This window comes from Macaca nemestrina, chromosome 5 (assembly GCF_043159975.1).
Source record: "Macaca nemestrina isolate mMacNem1 chromosome 5, mMacNem.hap1, whole genome shotgun sequence".
In the NCBI taxonomy this organism is placed as follows: Eukaryota; Metazoa; Chordata; class Mammalia; order Primates; family Cercopithecidae; genus Macaca; species Macaca nemestrina.
In genome coordinates this window covers 147,014,109-147,028,512 of record NC_092129.1, presented here as the reverse complement: position 1 = coordinate 147,028,512, position 14,404 = coordinate 147,014,109, and the positions used below count along the sequence as shown (strand labels likewise).

Here is a 14,404-nt window from a genome sequence, read left to right as displayed (position 1 = left end):
CCCCAAGGCAGAAGGTACTCCAGGCCACATCCCTGGAAAGTGAGGAGGAGGCACTGTGTAATGTATCCTGTCTGCTAACACTGGAAACCATCAAAGCTAACTGCTGAGCATCAGTGACATCCTCTCAGGACATGGTTGGCAAATTTTTGTTGTTTGTAAGAGCTGGAAATGTGGGTCACTGTGTCTGGTACAGCCCTGTCAGTGGGGGTGAGGCAGGATGACAAAGGCAATCTAATTCTTTTTTTTTTTTTTTTTTGAGACGGAGTCTCGCTCTGTAGCCCAGGCTGGAGTGCAGTGGCCGGATCTCAGCTCACTGCAAGCTCCGCCTCCCAGGTTCACGCCATTCTCCGGCCTCAGCCTCCCGAGTAGCTGGGACTACAGGCGCTGCCACCTCGCCCGGCTATTTTTTGTATTTCTTAGTAGAGACGGGGTTTCACCGTGTTAGCCAGGATGGTCTCGATCTCCTGACCTCGTGATCCGCCCGTCTCGGCCTCCCAAAGTGCTGGGATTACAGGCTTGAGCCACCGCGCCCGGCTGGCAATCTAATTCTTACTATGGAATCTCTCCATTCTCGTATCATCCTGGATAATTGTATTCTGGGGGATGTTGGAGTCAAATACGAGTCTAGGAGACAAAGAGGTCATAGAATGGAGATTTTGGGCCGGGCACGGTGGCCCAAGCCTGTAATCCCAGCACTTTGGGAGGCTGAGACGGGCGGATCACGAGGTCAGGAGATCGACACCATCCTGGCTAACACGGTGAAACCCCGTCTCTACTAAAAAAAAATACAAAAAACTAGCTGAGCGAAGTGGCGGGCGCCTGTAATCCCAGCTACTCAGGAGGCTGAGGCAGGAGAATGGCTTAAACCGGGGAGGCGCAGCATGCAGTGAGCTGAGATCCGGCTGCTGTACTCCAGCCTGGGCGACAGAGCGAGACTCCGTCTCAAAAAAAAAAAAAAAGAATGGAGATTTTATAGTTAAGGAGCTTAGAGACAGGACTCTTAGGCATAGGTGGGAGTGTAACTTGTGGAATTAGAAGGCATGCTCCATACTACCTGTATCGGTTCATTTCCACACTGTTACAAAGAACTACCTGAGAATGATTATTCATTTATTTATTTATTTATTTTTGAGATGGAGTCTTGCTCTGTCGCCAGGCTGGAGTGCAGTGGCACGATCTTGGCTCACTGCAACCTCCGCCTCCTGGGTACAAGCAATTCCCCTGCTTCAGCCTCCTGAGTAGCTGGGACCACAGGTGTGTGCCACCACACCTGGCTAATTTTTTTGCATTTTAGTAGAGATGGGGTTTCACCATGTTGACCAAGATGGTATTGATCTCCTGACCTTGTAATCCACCCGTCTCGGCTTCCCAAAGTGCTGGGATTACAGGTGTGAGCCACCACGCCCGGCCCAGACTGAGTAATTTATAAAGAAAAGAGGTTTAATTGAGTCACAGTTCTGCATGGCTAGGGAGGCCTTGGGAAACTTACAATCATAACGGAAGGTAAAGGAGAAGCAAGCACCTTCTTCATAAGGCGGCAGGAGAGAGAGAGCGAGGGGGGATGTGCCACACTTTTAAACCATCAGATCTCATGAGAATTCACTCGATATTACCAGAACAGCACGGGGAACCTGTCCCCATGATCCAATCGCCTCCCACCAGGTCCCTCCTTTGACACATGGGGATTACAATTTGAGATGAGATTTGAGCGGGGACACAGAGCTAAACCATATCACTACCCAAAGCAATCTACAGATTCAATGCAGTTGTTATCCAAATACCACTGACGCTCTTCACAGAAATAGAAAAACACTAAAATTTGCATAGAATCACAAAAGACCCCAAATAACCAAAGCCATCCTGAGCAAAAGGAACAAAATTGAAGGTATCACATTACCAGACTTCAAAATATACTACGAAGCCATAGTAACAGCATAGTACTGGCATAAAAACAGACATGTAAACCAATGGAACCAAATAGAGAAACTAGAAATTAATTAATATGTTTGGAGTAAGTACCCCAAAATCTGGCCATAAACGGTCCCAAAACTGGCTATAAACAAAATCTCTGCAGCACTGTAACATGTCCATAATGGCCCTAATGCCCAAGCTGGAAGGTTGTGGGTTTACGGGAATGAGGGCAAGGAACACCTGGCCCCAAAAACCCCTTGAAGGCATTCTTAAGCCACAGACAAAAGCATGAGCAATCTGTGTCTTAAAGGCATGTTCCTGCTGCAATTAATTCGGCCCATCCCTTCGTTTCCCATAAGGTTATGGGATACTTTCAGTTAATTTAATATCTATAGAAACAATGCTAACGACTGGTTTGCTGTTAATAAATATGTGGGTAAATCTCTGTTCGAACTCTCAGCTCTAAAGGCTGTGAGACCCCTGATTCCCCACTTCACACCTCTATATTTGTGTGTGTGTGTCTTTAATTCCTCTAGCGCCACTGGGTTAGGGTCTCCCCGACCGAGCTGGTCTCAGCAATTGGCGTCCATCGTGGGGGCTCGAATCCAGGTCGAAGAGTCCCCGGAGAGATGGTTGGAACAGAACACTAGCTGGAGGACACCCGAGTACTCTTAAAGCAATCCTCGTGGTAAGGAGGGGAGCTCGGAAGCATCAGGGTAACAGTGGGGCAAGTTTGGGGTCTGGTTCGTTCCACCTTGGAGCTTTTTCACACTGATGAAGAGGAGGAACAAGAGTATACTGAAGTAACAGAAGAGGTTACAGAGCATGTTTATTTGCCAGCTGAAGGTAAAGCGCCAAAGGAAGGAGAGGTTCATCCTTCCCCTTCTGCACCCCCTCCTTATTATTTTGAAGAAAATGACCCCCCAGATCTTTCTTTTCTGGAGGACACTGGGCGAAAAGTAGTTGCCCCAGTGACTGTTCGAGCAGCACCTCGAGTGACTGCTGTTAGTTCTATTCAGGCAGGAATTCAGCAAGCTAGGCGAGAGGGTGATTTTGAGGCTTGGCAGTTCCCTGTTAGAATACACCCCCCAGATCAAGAGGGAAATGTTACAGCTACTTTGAACCTCTTCCTTCTAAATTACTCAAAGAATTAAAACAAGCAATGTCAGTATGGACCAGGTTCTGCTTTTGTAATGGCCTGCCCCTCCACACCTGTAGGCGTTTCTCGTCAGGTGGAACGAGAGACTTGAGAAAAGAAAGAGACACAGAGACAAAGTATAGAGAAAGAAAAGTGGGCCCAGGGCACCAGCGCTCAGCATACGGAGGACCCGCGCCGGCACCCGTCTCTGAGTTCCCTCAGTATTTATTGACCATTATCTTTACCATCTCGGAAAGGGGGAAGTGGCAGGACAATAGGGTCATAGTAGGGAGAAGGTCAGCAAGAAGACATATGAATAAAGATCTGTGTCATGAATAAGTTTAAGGAAAAGTGCTATGCTTTGATGTGCATATATGCAAACATCTCCATAAACATTTTCAGGGCATAAAGAGCAGCACTGCCACTAGCACATCCCACTTCCAGCCCTAAGGCGGTTTTCTCCTATCTCAGTAAATAGAACATACAATCAGGTTTTACACCGCGACATTCCATTGCCCAGGGATGGGCAGGAGACAGATGCCTTCCTGTATCTCAACTGCAAAGAGGCCTTCCTTCCTCTTTTACTAATCCTCCTCAGCACAGACCCTTTACAGGTGTCAGGCTGGGGGACACCCGTCTTTCCCTTCCCACGAGGCCATATTTCAGACTATCACATGGGGAGAAACCTTGGACAATACCTGGCTTTGCTAGGCAGAGGTCCCTGCGGCCTTCCGCAGTGTTTGCGTCCCTGGGTACTTGAGATTAGAGAATGGTGATGACTTTTAACAAGCATGCTGCCTTCAGGCACTTGTTTAACAAAGCACATCTGGCACAGCCCCAAATCCATTAAACCTTGAGTAGACACAGCCCACGTCTCTGCAAGGACAGGGTTGGGCGTAGGGTTACAGATTAACAGTATCTCAAGGCAGAAGAACTTCTCTTAGTACAGAACAAAATGGAGTCTCTTACGTCTACTTCTTTCTACACAGACACAGTAACAGTCTGATCTCTTTCTTTTCCCCCACAGGACTGTCAAAGAATGTTACTGTTTCCAGTCAAATGATACCTACTAACTGGGATGAGCTTGTCTAACTCCTCCTCAGTTCTTACAATTTAAAACTTAGTGGCCAGATGAAGCTTCCATTCAGGCTGCTCGCAATGCCCAGGCCCAACCTCAAATTAATATAACTGCAGACCAACTTTTGAGGGGTTGGCGGCTGGGCTGGTTTAGATGCACAACTGGTCATGCAGGATGATGCCATAGAACAGCTTAGAGGAGCGTGCATTAGAGCCTGGGAAAAAAATCACTTCAGGTGGGGAACAATACCCTTCCTTTAGTGCTACAAAACAGGGACCAAGAGAACCATATGTTGCCTTTATAGCTCGGTTACAGAAGTCTCTTAAAAAGATGATTGCAGATTCGGCTGCTCAGGATATAGTATTGCAGTTATTAGCTTCCGACAATGCTAATCCCGATTGCCAGGCTGCTCTGCGACCTATCAGAGGGAAAGCACATTTAGTTGATTATATCAAGGCCTGTGATGGTATCGGAGGTAATCTGCATAAAGCTACCTTGTTGGCACAGGCAATGGCAGGACTGAGAGTGGATAAAGGAAATACTCCATTTCCTGGAGCTTGTTTTAACTGTGGGATGCATGGTCATACTAAAAAAGAATGTAGAAAAAATCAGCAAGTCAGGCTGCCAGATAGGGGAAAAAACTGCTGATCCTGAAATACGTCCAAAATGTAAAAAAGGAAAACAGGGGTTAGGCAGTGTCACTTTTGATAAAAGTGGGAACTTTACCACTTTTGATAAAGAAGGGAACCCAATTTCGGGAAACGCCATGAGGGGCCGGTCCCAGACCCCGTTCTAAACCGAGGCATTTCCAGCTCAGGCCATTCCCTCACCCCTGTACAATGTCCGTCCCCCGTCACAGCCGGTAGTGCTGCAGTAGATTTACGCTGCACAAAAGCTGTGAGCCTTCTGCCTGGGGAACCCCTGCAAAAGGTCCCAGCAGGAGTCTGTGGACCCTTGCCAGCAGGGACAATAGGATTACTTTTAGGAAGGTCTAGTGTAAGTTTAAAAGGCGTACAAATACATACAGGAATCATCGATTCAGATTATAATGGGGAAATTCAAATTGATGTATCTACTTCTGTTCCCTGGAAAGCAGAGCCAGGAGAGTGCATAGCACAGCTACTGATTGTGCCGTATGTGGGAATGGGAAAAAGTGAATCGACCTACATGTCCAACAGCAGATGAGTGGGTAAAGAAAATGTGGTATAGGGCCAGGTACAGTGGTTCATACCTGTAATCCCAGCTCTTTGGGAGGCAGAGGCAGGAAGATCCCTTGAAGCTAAGAGTTTGAGACCAGGCTAGGCATGGTGGCTCATGCCTGTAATCCCAGTGATACAGCTCCGATGACTGGAGAAACACCAGGGTTCTGTGTCTCTTGCTGATTAGATAAACAACGCGGACACACGTGGAGTGGTTTCAAAGGGCGGAAAGTTTAACAGGCAAGAAAGAAGAAAGAAAGAAGAAAACGGCTCCGCCATAAAGAGGGAGCGGGGCTCCGAGCGGGGCTCCAAACGGACAAACCCCGTGTGCTGCGGGAAAGTAGTCCTTTATATTGGGAGGCTGGAGGAGGCAGTCTCTGATGTGCATAGGGCCCAGGGGATTGGCTTGTTCAGGTGTGTCATTCACAGAGCCTGTGGAAAAACCTGGCCCTCCCACCCTGGCCTTTTAATATGCAACTGCAGGTCTCCGGGATGTCCTGCATTCTTAGAGTCATCTGGAGGTGGTCACGACAGCTGGCACACTTTGGGACAAGGAGAAGAGGGCAGGAATTGCCACGTTGGATGGACCCAGATTCTAACCGCTTGTGTTTGCGTATCAAAGCTTGCAGGCCTGGCTTTTCAAGCTGCTTTCTGTTAGCAGAGAAATGTTGTGGCTGGGCGCGGTGGTTCACGCCTGTAATCCCAGAGCTTTGGGAGGTCGAGGCAGACGGGGCGGATCACGAGGTCAGGAGTTCGAGACCAGCCTGGCCAACATGGTGAAACCCAGTCTCTGCTTAAAAACACAAAACATTAGCTGGGCTGGTGGCAGGCGCCTGTAATCCCAGCTACACGGGAGGCTAATTCAGGAGGGAGAATAGCTTGAAGTGGGAGGTGGAGACCGCGCCACTGCACTTCAGCCTGGGCAACTGAGTGAATCTCAAAAAAACCCTGAAATGTTTGGGGGAGTTGCTTTTATTAAAAGAAAAAGCGTTACTGGGGACTCCTTACCCTTACTATCTGCCTAAAATAATTTCTTAATAACTCCTATATTACCAGCACTTTGCTAGGCCAAGGTGGCCGGATCACCTGAGGTCAGGAGTTTGAGACCAGCCTGGCCAACACGGTGAAACCCCGTCTCTACTAAAAATACAAAAATTAGCCAGGCGTGGTGGCAGGCGCTTGTAATCCCAGCTACTCAGGAGACTGGGGCAGGAGAATCTCTTGAACCCAGGAGGCAGAGGTTGCAGTGACCCAAAATCGCACCACTGCACTCCAGCCTGGGCGACAGAGCCAGACTCCGTCTCAAAAAAAGAAAGAAAAAAACAAAAACAAAAACAAAAACAAAGAAAGTTTAAGACCAGACTGTGCAACATGTCCCATCTTTACAAAAAATAAAAAATAAAATAAAATAATTTTTTAAAAAAAGTTCCCTTCTGACCGCGGCGCAGATGCCCTGGTAGCCCGCCCCTTTCCCATGCCGCCTCTCCGCCCCACGCCGCGCTGGCCGCTGTCAGCCCCCTGAGCTGAGGTGCGGTGCAGGCTGAGCCGCTGCCTGAGCCGCTGCTCCACGTCCTGGGCTTTAGCTTCCCGCTGCAGACCCGCAGGCCGATTCTTCTCTGCCCTCCCAGTCTCATGAAGTCCCTGGTGGTGTTTGTCCAGGGCGGTCCCGGCGCACAGGCATCCTTGAGAAAGATGACTACACGCACCTTTCTGCAGGAGAGTTGCTTTATGATGAAAGGAAGAGCCCAGATTCACAGTATGGTGAACTCACTGAAAATTACATTAAAGAAAGAAACATGGGACCAGTGGAGATAACCATCAGTTTATGACAATGGCTGTCAGTACTCAAAAGAGTACATCCTTGATGGATGGGTTTCCAAGAAGTCAAGACAACCTTCAAGGTTGAAACAATAGGCCGGGCGCGGTGGCTCACGCCTGTAATCCCAGCACTTTGGGAGACCAAGGTGGGTGGATCACCTGAGGTCAGGAGTTCACGACCAGCCTGTCCAACATGATGAAACCCCGTCTCTACTAAAAATTCAAAAAACTAGCTGGGCCTGGTGGCGTGCACCTGGAATCCCAGCTACTCAGGAGGCTGAGGCAGAAGAATCTCTTGAATCCGGAAGGTGGACATTGCAGGGAGTTGAGATCCCACCACTGCACTCCAGCCTGGTAACAAGAGTGAGGCTCCATCTCAAAACACACACACACACACACACACACGCACAAAAACAAGGTTGGAACAAGACAATGGATGGGAAGGCAGATAGATGTATCTTTCATTCTGTGTGTATATATATATATACACATATATACTGTAATAATAAGATCTGTATTGAATGATGTCCTGGGAGAAGAAAGAGTGATGACAACACAGAAAGCTTGGGAAGGAGAACTGAGCCCCACCTTCAGACTACAAAGCCAGTTATTGACTTATATAAAGAAATGGGGAAAGTCAAGAAAATAAATGCTTCTCAATCTGTTAAGTTTTTGAAGTTGTGAAGATTTTTGACAAGGAAAACTAATTCTAAACCTGAAAGCATCCTTGAAATCTTGCTTGAATATTGCTTTGATAACTGCTATCGTGACCCCCTTTTAAGGCAACTTTAATCTTTCATAACTACATCTCAATTAGTGGCTGGAAAGTATATGGTAAGACAAATTAAATTTTCTGGTTTTTTTTTTTTTGGTCACAGGAGAGACAGTAAATTAAGAGACATAACTTCATCTTAGTTACAGTGATCACTAAACAAGCTAGGTTTTTTTTTTTGTTTTAACTCAAAAAGACTATCCCTTTTATAGTTTGTGCCTTCTATGAGCAAAACTTTTCAGTATGCTTGTAATTTAGTAATTACAACATGTTAGGATTTAGGGATACCCACTTCCTCCTTTTCTTGCAAGTTTTAAATTTCCAACCTTAGGTGCATTTGTGGACCAGATTTCAAAGGAACTTTTTGTGGAGTCAGTTCTTGCACACAATGTGTTTAGTAAACAAACTCGAAGTGGATTCTTAGCAGTGTTTTAGTACATATCAAATAACTAACCATTTCCTATAGAAAAGTAAGAAAACATAGGCTTTGTTTTACCACAACTTGTACAATGTTGTATGACAGGGCATATTCTTTGCTTCCAAGTTTTGGGTTGGAGGCACTAGGGGTTCAGAGCCTGGCAGAATTGGCAGCTTTATTCTGACATAATCTAAGGGTATGGGGCAAGGATCACATCTAATGCTTGTGTTCCTCATCCTCTATTATATGGTGTTACTCATGATTCAACTGATCTTAACAAAATTTCTAGCAGTGGAACCTTGAAATGCATGTGGCTAGATTTATGCTAAAATGATTCAATTAGCATTTTAGTAACACTTCAAATGTTTTTTTGTTTGTTTTCTAGACCAAACACAAGGTTAGGATTAATTAGAAGAAGCAATCTAGTTAAATTTCCCATTTGTGTTTTATTTTCTTGAATACTTCTTTTTATAGTTGTTTAAAAAAAATTAAAAATCATTGCACTTTGGTCAGAAAAATAATAAATATCTTATAAATGTTTGATTCCTTTCCTTGCTATTTGTATTCAGTCTATTGTTTTGGCATCATGTTGAAGCACTGAAAGACAAATAATCTTTAAAAGGCTAAAAAAAAAAAAAAAAAAAAGCCAGGTGTGGTGGCGTGCACTTATAGTCCTAGCCTTGGGAGGCTGAGGAAGGAGGATCACTTGAGCCCAGAAGGCCAAGGCTGTAGTAAGTTATGATCATGCCACTGCACTCCAGCTTGGGCAACAGAGTGAGACCCTGTCTTCAAAAAGAAAAAAAAAAAAAGTGATTTGCAGTTGTAAAAACTGAAGATTTCAAATAGGAAGTAGAAAACTAACTTCACCCTCTCCAAGTAACCTGTGCCACTTCCAAGCACTTTTCCCTATAGTGGCTGCTGTAGCACGGCTTGTTCAGCTTTTCTTTCATCTCCTTCTGGTGTCCCTTCCTGCACTGCAGGGCAGAAAAGCTAAACACTACAGTGGTAGACCTAGGTGTGATTGCTGATCACAGGCACTATCTAAAGCCTAATCTTCGTGGAGGTAAAGGAGGGCAGTGGCATTTGTAGGAGGCATACTGTTTTTGTTTTGTTTTGTTTTGTTTTTGGCTAGGGAAGACGCAGGCAATACTTTTTTTTTTTTAGAGACAGGGTGTTGCCCAGGCTGGAGTGCAGTGCTATGATCATAGCTCACTGTAACTCCAAACTCCTAGGTTTAAGTGATCCTCCCACCTCAGCCTCCTGAGTAGCCGGGACTATGAGGTGCACACCATCACACTCAGCTAATTTTTTTTTTTTTCCTTGAGACGGAATCTCGCTCTGTTGCCCAGGCTGGAGTGCAGTGGCGCCATCTTGGCTCACTGCAAGCTCCGCCTCCTGGGTTCACGCCATTCTCCTGCCTCAGCCTCCTGAGTAGCTGGGACTACAGGTGCCCGCCACCATGCCCAGCTAATTTTTTGTATTTTTTTAGTAGAGAAGGGGTTTCACTGTGTTAGCCAGGATAGTCTTAATCTCCTGACCTCGTGATCTGCCCATCTTGGCCTCCCAAAGTGCTGGGATTACAGGCGTGAGCCATCACATCCGGCAATTTTTTTTTTTTTTTTCCCTGTAGAGACAGGGGTATCACTATGTTGCCCAGGCTGATCTCAAACTCCTGGCCTCAAGCAACCCTCCTGCCTTGGCCTCCCAAAGTGCTAATATTATAGGCGTGAGCCACCACACCTGCCTACAGGCAATAGTTTTCCTGGAGTGCAGTGATGCAATCATAGCTCACTACAGCCTCAATCTCCCAGGCTCAAACGATCTTCCCACCTCAACCTCCCAAGTGCTGGGACTACAGGTGTGACTACAGCTGGGACTACAGTTTAATTTTTAATTTTTTTTTTTGTAAAGACCAGGCCTTGCTATGTTGCCCAAGCTGGTCTTGAACTCCTGAGCTCAAGCAATCTTCCCACCTTGGCCTCCCAAACTGCTGGGATTACAGGTGTGAGCCACTGCACCTGGCAGGCAATAATCTTTCATGGCAGCTTCCTGAACCCCAGTATCACAGCTAACGTGTGTGTTCCCGGGACCACAGCTGCAGTGACGACTACCTGCCTCCTCGCCTGCCTGATGGTGGCAGCGTAGTAGCTCCCCTGGTAGCTCAGTTCTGCAAGGTTGTTTCGTTTCGTTTTTTAAGTCATTCCTGGAGGCTCAGTCTGGTTTCCACTCTTCCAGTCATTTCAATGTCTTTGTCAGCCCTCGATTATCTGTATTACATTCCTTTCTGCTTAAAATAAGCACGGTGGTATCTCTTATCTGCAACTGAGCTCTGATGTTAAGGTACCTGACATATGATAGGTATCACTAAACGTTTGTTGAATACGTGAATGAATGATGAATGAATAGGTAAATGGAATGGAGACCACCAAGATGTATACAGTCAGTTGGACAGACGAACCTAGTGGACTCAACAGACTGGTAGAGCAATTGATGGATGGTAAGCGGGCAATGAAACCAATTTGGTGCATCCTAACCAGCTTTTTTTTTTTTTTTTTGAGACGGAGTCTCACTCTGTCACCTAGGTTGGAGTGCAGTGGTGCGATCTTGGCTCACTGCAACCTCTGCCTCCCGGGTTCAAGCGATCCTTCTGCCTCAGCCTCCTAAGTAGTTGGGGGTTACAGGCACATGCCACCACACCTGGCTAATTTTTGTATTTTTAGTAGAAACGGGGTTTCATTATGTTGGTCAGGCTGGTCTCAAACTCCTGATCGCGTGGTCCGCCCGCCTCAGCCTCCCAAAGTGTTGGGATTACAGGCTTGAGCCACCGCGCCCGGCCGCCTTCTAGGGATTTCTAGATGGGTGTGAAGGGAGGTGCATAGAGCTGTGTACAGCTCCCTGCTGCCCCCACAGGGAGGCAGTCTCCCTCCCTGAGAGGAAATGAGACTGCCTGAAGGCTGACGCTGGAGAGAGAGACACCTGTCAGTGGTTCCTCTTTGGAGCCCTGAGGCCAGCCTCACATGGCGACTCACCCAATACTGTTTCTTTTGCTTTTTAGTGTGAAAATTACATAATTTGGCTGGAATTCTTTCACTTGCAGCTGCAGGAGTTGTGACTCCCTCATGGCTCCTTGAGGTAAGCAAGGGGCCCTCACTGCCAAGGCAACTGGGCACAAATGTGGCTCAGACTCACCGAGTGGGAGAAGGAAGGGACTCTAGTGCCAGCAAGTCTACACATGCACGCTACGCACAGGCGGCATGGCAGGATGGCAGAACGGGGCATTCCCTTGCTATGTCCCCTCTGGAGACCTCTCTGTGCATGAACCTTTTGCCTGAACACAGAGGTTGTAGGGAGCCCTCCTTGGCCCCTCTGAGGAAGGCCCCTGTCACAGGCTAAGCTGCTTAGAAAAGCTCAGTCCCCTCCCATGGGTGAAGGCAATGGGGCAGCACACCTGGTCTCCAGACACCACCGCCCACTCTGTCCTTCAGGCCAAAGCCCTAGGGTCAAAGGGCCAGCCCAGTCCAGGAGGAGGCGGCAGGTCAGCTCCCTCCTCTCCTTCCAGGCCTGTCTTTCTCCCAAGCTGAGCTGATAGCCTCTCAGCAGGGCCAGCCTGTCCCGGGAAGAAATAAAATGAGAAGTGTGTGTGCTGAGCCCTGCCCCTGGTTCAGAGTATGTTGTGTGGGTAGGGTGACTAGAAGCTGGGAAAGAGCTGATGTCCCTTGGGCATGCTGGGCCTCTCCTTCTAGAGACCTTACAGACAGAGCCGGGCAACCCCACCCTCACCCTGCACCCCTGGCTCAATGGCTCAGGTCCCCCTGCTCTGACTCTAGCACTGCCGCCACCAGCCCAGCTTTCCACCGAGGAGCCACCTCAACAGGGGCTATTCTCACAGACCCTCAAGTTCCCCGGCACGTTGACCACCCCATCTCCAATCTGTATCCCCCACAAGCAGACACCATCTCCTTGCTGTTCTACTCGCAGCTATTCACTGTCACCTCCAAACCTTTAGCCACTCTGTACCCCTGCTTGGAAACCCTTAGTCTCTGCTTACCAAATCCTAGTCCCCCTTCAAGGCTTAGCGAAACAGCATGGCCCTCTCCTGCCAGAGTCCGAGACATACAAGCTTGAGGCCTCCACCTCCTCACCTCCAAACACTTCCTACTCTGGTCCTCTTGTCTAGGAAGGCTTTGAGGATCTATTTTCGCATTTCAAACTCTTAGGGCACCCACTTATTCCTCACTCTCCCCAGATTACTTTTAGAGTTCCTTTAGGAGGACTTGAGTAATGCACAATTTTCACAAGGTCAGTTTTCCCCAGGATTTTATTTTGGATTTCAAAGACTGATAAGACCTCCAGAAAATTTTGAGGACTGAGAATTTGTGCACATATATTTAATATATTGGCCAAAAGCCAGTCTCGGTGGCTCAAGCCTGTAATCCCAGTACTTTGGGAGGCCGGTGGATCACCTAAGGTCAGGGGTTCAAGACCAGCCTGGCCAACATGGTGAAACCCCGTCTCTACTAAAAAGACAAAAATTAGCCGAGCACGGTGGCAGGTGCCTGTAATCCCAGCTACTCGGGAGGCTGAGGCAGGAGAATTGCTTGAACCTGGGAGACAGAGGTTGCAGTGAGCCAAGATGGCACCACACTCCAACCTGGGTGACAGCACAAGACTCAGTCTCAAAAAAAAAAAAAATATATATATATATATATATATGTGTGTGTGTGTATGTGTGTGTGTGTATATATATATATATATATATGCCCAAAAAAAGAACATGAACAATGAAACAAAACTACTACTGTATCGTGGCTATTATTGCTTTTTTAAAATATATTTTTAAATATTTTATTTGTTATTTTTTACCTCCAAATACCATCACCATTTTATTTATTTTAATTATTATTACTTTTTTGAGACAGTCTATCTCATGGCTCACTGCAGCCTCAATCTCCCAGGTTCGAGCTCCTCTCACCTCAGTCTCCCATGTATTTGGGACCATAGGCAGATGCCACCACGCCCAGTTAATTTTTTTATTTTTTGTAGAGACAGAGGTCTCACTTTGTTGCCAGGTTGGTCTTGAACCCCTGATGGCCATTATTTCATAAAAGCACATTTTAACACCAAAGAAGTAGAAAAGATGTAATTTCAAAATAAATAATCACTTTTTAAATTAAATACATTTCTTTGACTGGGCAGTATGTTGAGACGCTACCTCTACTAAAAATACAAAAATTAGCCAGGCGTAGTGGCGCGCACCTGTAGTCCCAGCTACTTGGAGGGGGGCTGAGGCAGGAGACTCTTGAACCCAGGAAGCGAAGGCTGCAGTAAGCCAAGGTCGTGCCACTGCACTACAGCCTGGGTGACGTCTCAAACATTTGTTTTTGTTTAATAATAATAAATTTAATATATTTACCTTTAACAAAAACACTACTACATTATCCTTATTGTTTTCATTTTGCTGAAGACCAGGGAGAACATTGTCATGGAAACCACCACTTGGGCCACCAGAAAGATGCAGAAGAAAAGAAGTGAGACATTAAAGACTATCAGAGGAGGGGAAGGTGAAGGGGCAGGAAATAGGGGGAAAGAAGTCCACCAGCAAGGTGCTCCCCTGTCCTGAACTGACCCCCTTCTGCTCACTGAAGTCTGAGGTGGCCAGTTTTGGGCCCTGGGCAGAGCTGTGGCCATGCCCACAGGTCAGGCAGCTCAGTGATTCCCAGCGCTGGAGACCCTGGTGATATGGTTCCTACTCCCCCGAAACGCAGAGGTACCCTGGACATGTGCCTGTGACCAGTGCTGGCAGGCCATGGTACAGGAGAAAAAGCACAGGACTTAGAGTCAGGAGCAGAGCTAGGCCTGGCTCTGCTACTTACCAGCTGAGTCACTGGGAGAAGTCCTTGCCCTCTCTGGGCCTCAGTTTCCTCAACTGAAAATAAAGGTTCTGAACCAGTTGTTTTTGAGGAAACCAGAAGATCTCTGGCTTAAGAAAAAGAAAAAGAAAAAAAAAAATCCATGCACATAATATTTTGTACAGAATTCCGGCGGCTTCACCACCCCTCAGAGCCTTCAG

At 47.0% G+C, this 14,404-nt stretch overlaps 1 pseudogene; it reads left to right on the top strand.

Moving 5' to 3' along the window:
* Nucleotides 1–2,092: 2,092 nt before the first annotated feature.
* LOC105474580 (UMP-CMP kinase-like) lies at nucleotides 2,093–7,851 on the top strand (annotated as a pseudogene).
* Nucleotides 7,852–14,404: the final 6,553 nt, after the last annotated feature.